Source organism: Elephantulus edwardii, unplaced genomic scaffold (assembly GCF_000299155.1).
Source record: "Elephantulus edwardii isolate Elephantulus edwardi_28Jun2011 unplaced genomic scaffold, EleEdw1.0 scaffold00314, whole genome shotgun sequence".
Lineage (NCBI taxonomy): Eukaryota > Metazoa > Chordata > Mammalia > Macroscelidea > Macroscelididae > Elephantulus > Elephantulus edwardii.
Genome location: NW_006400064.1, coordinates 1,296,663 through 1,302,443, shown reverse-complemented (window position 1 = coordinate 1,302,443; position 5,781 = coordinate 1,296,663).

The window sequence follows — 5,781 nt, the reverse complement described above, 5'->3', positions numbered from 1 at the left end:
GAAGAGTGTTGAATATACCCTGGACTGCTAGGAGAACAAACAGGTTTGTCCTGGAGAAGGTGAATCTGGAATGCTCCTTGGAGTCAAGGATCCTGAAGCTTCATCTCACATACTTTGGGCATGTTGCAAGGAGGGACTGGTGTTTGGAGAGAGAAGGACATCATGTTTGGGGAAGTGGATGGATGGTGCAGAAGAGGAAGACTGTCAATGAGATGGATCGATTTTGTGATTGGGGTGGTGGGAGTGAGTGTGTCTGAGAAGATGAGGTTGGCTCAGGATAGAGCAGGGTTTAGGGCTATTGTATACAGGGTCGCTATGAGTCACAAGCGACTTGATGGCATGTATAACAACATTCAAATATGTTGAAATGGGCCCTGTGCCTCAGCTAAGCCCTGCATTGCACTATGCCCCCGCACTGCAAATCCAGACAACCAAATGGTACTTTGAGGAACAAACTGCTGTGAAACCTGACCACGTGGGATCCCTAACTCAGACAACGGAGATACTGGGCCACTTGACAGAGGTGAGAAGCCACTTCCAGAAAGAAGGGAACAATAGGCTTCCTCTGTCTTCACTCAGGTACTTTGGGGAACAAACTGCTATAAGGCCTGAGTACATGGGATCCCTAACTCAGGTAGCAAGGAGGTCTTGTGCCCCTTGATGGAACTGAGAAGGCAATTCCAGAAGGGAGCAATATGCTTCTTCTGTGCTCACTTAGGTACTTTGGGGAACAAACTGCTGTGAGGCCTGACCATGTGGGATCACTAACTCAGGCAACAGGAAGGTCCTGGGCACCTCAACGGAGTTTAGAAGCCATTTCCAGAAGGATATAATGGACTTCCTCCACGCTCAGGTACTTTGAGGAACAAACTGCTGTGAGGCCTGACAACGTGGGATCCCTCCCTCAGGCACCAGGGAGGTCCTGGGCCCCACAACAGATATGAGAAGCCACTTTCAGAAGGGAACAATGGGCTTCCTCTGTGCTCACTCAGGTACTTTGGGGAACAAACTTCTGTGAGGCCTGACCACACAAGATCTCTAACTCAAACAACAGGGAGGTCCTGAGCCCCTTGACAGGTGAGAAGCCACTTTCAGAAAGGAACAATAGGCTTCCTCAGTGTTGAATCAGGTACATTGAGGAACAAACTGCTGTGACCCTGACCACATGGGATCCGTAACTCAGGCAATAGGGAGGTCCTGGACTCCTTGACAGAGGTGAGAAACCACTTCCAAAAAGGAACAATAGGTTTCTGTTGATATATAACTAGGTATTTCTGTCATCACAGGAGACTAGAGCGAGGGCTACATGGTGGAGGGGACCTGGGGGAGGGTTTGTAAAACAATGAAAGAATCTTTTCTTTTACTTTTCCATAATTTTTGACTCATGTACTTATAACTTGTTAGTCAAATTTGTGTCTTCTAGGTTGCAACACCCCCATGATACATCTTCAAGGATATGAACATGTATGGCCAAGCACAATCAATAAGAGTGCATCTAAATTACAAAATCAATCTCCATAATAGTCTATGTGTTTCCTACTGCCAAAGGGGCCCTTTAGTGAGAGAAGATCTTCACCCTGAAACCCACAGCGTCCCTTTTCAGCAGGAAGTAGCTAAGAGAATACGCCATCCCCTTTTCCTTATGACTCAGGGTGAAGTCTCTCTCAGGGAGGAGTGATAGGGAATGGCAAAGGACACACTGACAAAGAAGATTAATCAGAACTGGCTTTGACAAGCACTGTGGCATTTGGACAAGAACAAACTGGGAGGAGGGTAAAGAGAATAGTGCAACAATGAATGGAAACCCAAAATCTCTGTAAATGTTTATGAAAATTAATAAAATATAATCATAGGAAAAAAAATAGGTTTCTGTTGTGCTCACTCAGGTACTTTGGGGAACAAACTACTGTGAGGTCTGATCACGTGGGATCCCTACCTCAGGGACCAGGGAAGTCCTGGGGCCCACAACAGATATGAGAAGCCACTTCCAGAAGGGAACAATAGGCTTCCTCCATGCTCACTCAGATACTTTGGGACACAAACTGCTGTGAGGCCTAACCACGTGGAATCCCTAACTCAAACAACAGGGAGGTCCTAGGCCCCTCAACAGAGATGAGAAGCCACTTCCAGAAGGGAACAGTAGGCTTCCTCCATGCTGAATCAGGCACTTTGGGGAGCAAACTGCTGTGAAGCCTGACCATGTGGGATCACTAACTCAGGCAACAGGGAGGTCCTGGGACCCTCGATATAGGTGACAAGCCAGTTCCAGAGGGAAAAATAGGCTTCCTCTGTGCTCAGGCAGGTACTTTGGGGAACAAACTGCTTTGAGGCCTGACCACAAGTTTCCCTAAATTAGGCAATAGTGAGGTCCTAGGCCCTCATTGAAGGTGAGAAGCCACTTCCAGAAGGGAACAATAGGCTTCATCTGTGCTCACTCAGGTACTTTGGAAAACAAACTGCTGTGAGGCCTGACAACATGGGATCCCTAACTCAGGCAACACGGAGGTCCTGGGCTGTTCTACAGACGTGACAAGCCAGTTCCAGAAGGGAACAATAGGCTTCCTCTGAGCTCACTCAGGTGAGCTTTGGGAAACAAACTGCTGTGAGGCCCTTGGCCTTGCAGGCCTCGTGCTAAGAGGAGAGCACAAACATAGAGGTGCTTCTCAAAATATTGTTGTGTATCAATGTGGACATTTGAAACCTGTGGGAGCTGCGAGAACCTGGTGGGGTTCAGCAAGTGTAGATGGGGTACTGTGAGCCTTTGTGATGTGCAATGAGCCACGGTGGGGAGCAGGGAGCAACAGTGGGACCCACTCACTCGCCAGGAGCAAGCGGGCCAGAAAGAAATTGAGGTCTCTGCCACACTCCCCCCCCCATGTGTGTCTGTGTGCATGTCTCCCTCCCCGCAAGTGTGTTTCTGCATGTGCACCCACCCTACATACATCTGCTTGTGTGCCTACACAACCTTCCTCTGGAGCAGTGACGTCAGATCAAGAACCAGGTATCATGTCTGGTGTGAAACACTCTACCACAGCAATCTCCAAAAAGAAGCAGACAACGTCACTCCCCGCACAAGCCCAAAGCAAGACATAACCCCCAAAAAGAGACACAGTAACAATGATTTCCTGAAGCCAGAAAGTCAGGTGGAACTTTCTGAAATAGAATTCAAAAGAAAAATCATTGAATATTTTCAATGGGTGAAAAACTTGAATTACAGCACACTGCAAGCAAAAATCAGGAGGAGCTTAAAAAAAACAAACAAAACAATGCAGATAAAACTAATGAGGCATTAGAGGCACTGAAAAAAAAACAAACAAACGGGAAACCACAATCCAAAATATGCGGTCCAAGGTTTCAGATGCTGTCTACATGATGAAGGGACACATGAACAGAATTCAAGAGATGGAACACAGAACCAGTGAAATAGAAAATAGAATTGCCCCACAGATTGGGAAAAATATTTGGTAATGACATGTCAGATAAGGGACTTAAATCTAGGATTTATAAAATACTCAAGCACCACAACAAGATAAAGGTAAATAGCCCAATTGAAAAATGGGCATAGGATATGAACAGACAATTCACCAAAAAAGACATTCAGATGGCCAACAAATACATAAAGAAATGTTCAAAATCCCTAGCTCTAAGAGAGATGCAAATCAAAACAACCATGAGATATCATCTCACGCCAGTAAGAATAGCAAAATTTAACAGGACAGCAAACAACAAATACTGGTGAAGTTGTGGAGAACCTGGAACCCTTATTCACTGTTGGTGGGAGTGTAAAATGGTGCAATCATTATGGAAGGCAGTACAGTGCTTTCTCAAAAAGCTGGAAACAGAAATAGCATTTAATCCATCTATTTCATTACTGGGAATATACCCAAAGAAACCATAAGTTCTACCAAGGGAGATATATGCACACCCATGTTTAACACAGCTTTGTTCACAACAGCAAAGAGTTGGAAACAACCTAAATGTCTATCAACAAACGAATGGATAGAGAATCTCTGGCATATTCACACAATGAAATACTTTGCTGCATTGAAAAACAAGAAACTCATGCAATATTATTCAAAATGGGTGACCTTGGAGGACATTATGCTGAGTGAAATATCTCACTCACAAAAGGACAAAAGGCTACATGGTGCCACTATTGTAGAATGGGACTGACATCAGGTTGGGTTGAGACTGAGAAAAATTGGATAAATTACGTATACTGCATTGAAACAGATGAGGGAGAGAACTGTTTGAAACCGATATATGATTGGGTATTATGGTTATGACAAGAGTCCAGAATGAAGGTTGCTTAATGGAGTGTGCTCGGGAAGGGGGGAGGGAGGCTGTACTCGATACCAATGAAGTAATTTTTCTTGAACTTTTCAAAGAGAAGAGCCAACTAGGGGATGAGTGGAAAATGCAACAATGATTGTATGGGAATCCAAAATCTCTGTAAACGTTCACTAAAACTAATTTTTTTTTAAAAAAAAAAAGAATTGTGAGCCATTGTGTGCTAGAGCAAAAACGAGAATCAAAAAAGAAGGGGGGGAACCTTAAGAATAATGTGGGACACCATCAAAAGAAATAACATGTGCATCATCGGAATCCCAGAACAGGAGGAAGCAAGCAAAGGCACTGAAAAAGTTGTGAAAGAATTACTAGAAGAAAACTCCCCAAGCATAATGAAGAATGAGAGAATATATATTCAAGAAGCTCAGTGAACACCATATAGATTAGATCCCAAAGGAAAAACACCGAGGCATATCATACTCAAATTTGCCAGAACTAAAGATAAGAAGAGAATTCTGAAAGCAGCGAGGGGGAAACAAAGAGTAGTCTAGAAGGGATAGCAACTAAGATTAAGTGCTGATTTCTCAGCAGAAATCATGTGCACAAGAAGACAGTGGAATGACATATATTGAACACTCAACACAACTATCAACCAAGAATACTGTACCAAGGGAAACTGTCCATCAAATATGAAGGAGAGATCAAGATATTCCCAGAAAAGAGAACCTAAGGGAGTTTGTAAAAACAAGACCAGCATTGCAGGAAACACTTAGTGATGTCCTTCTTGCAGAAGTGCCACAGAAAGCAGGATGGGCCAAAGTAACTAGCAACAACACCAAAAAAAGATCTCAACAAAATGATAGCAATAAAACCCTGCATCTCAATAATCACACTGAATGTGAATGGTTTCAATGCACCACTGAAGAGGAAAAGAGTAGAAGATTAGATAAAAAACCAAAATCCATCAATATGTTGTCTACAAAGACACACTGGAAAAATGAACATAAAGACTAAAAATAAAAAGATGGAAAAAATATACCAAGCAAATGACAACCAGAAAAAAGCAGGAGTAGCAATATTAATATCTGATAAAATAAATTTCAAGGCAAAAATCATCATGAAGGACAAAGATGATCACTAAATAATCCTTAAAGGGTCAATAGAGTACACGGTTCGAATCTGCCAGATGCTCTGCTGGAGAAGGAGGAAAAATGTCCTCCTGTACCAGTCAGATCTGATTTGACAGTACATGCACACAAAATAATAAAAATTTTTAAAAAGAATTAAAAAATGCACACCCATGTTTATTGCAGCTTTGTTTACAATAGCAAAGAGTTGGAAGCACCCTAAGGGCCCATCAACAAACGAATGGATAGAGAAGCTGTGGTATATCCACACAATGGAATACTACACAGCATTGAAAAACAAGGAACTCATGCAATATTATTCAAAGTGGGTGACCCTGGAGGACATTATGCTGAGTGAAATATC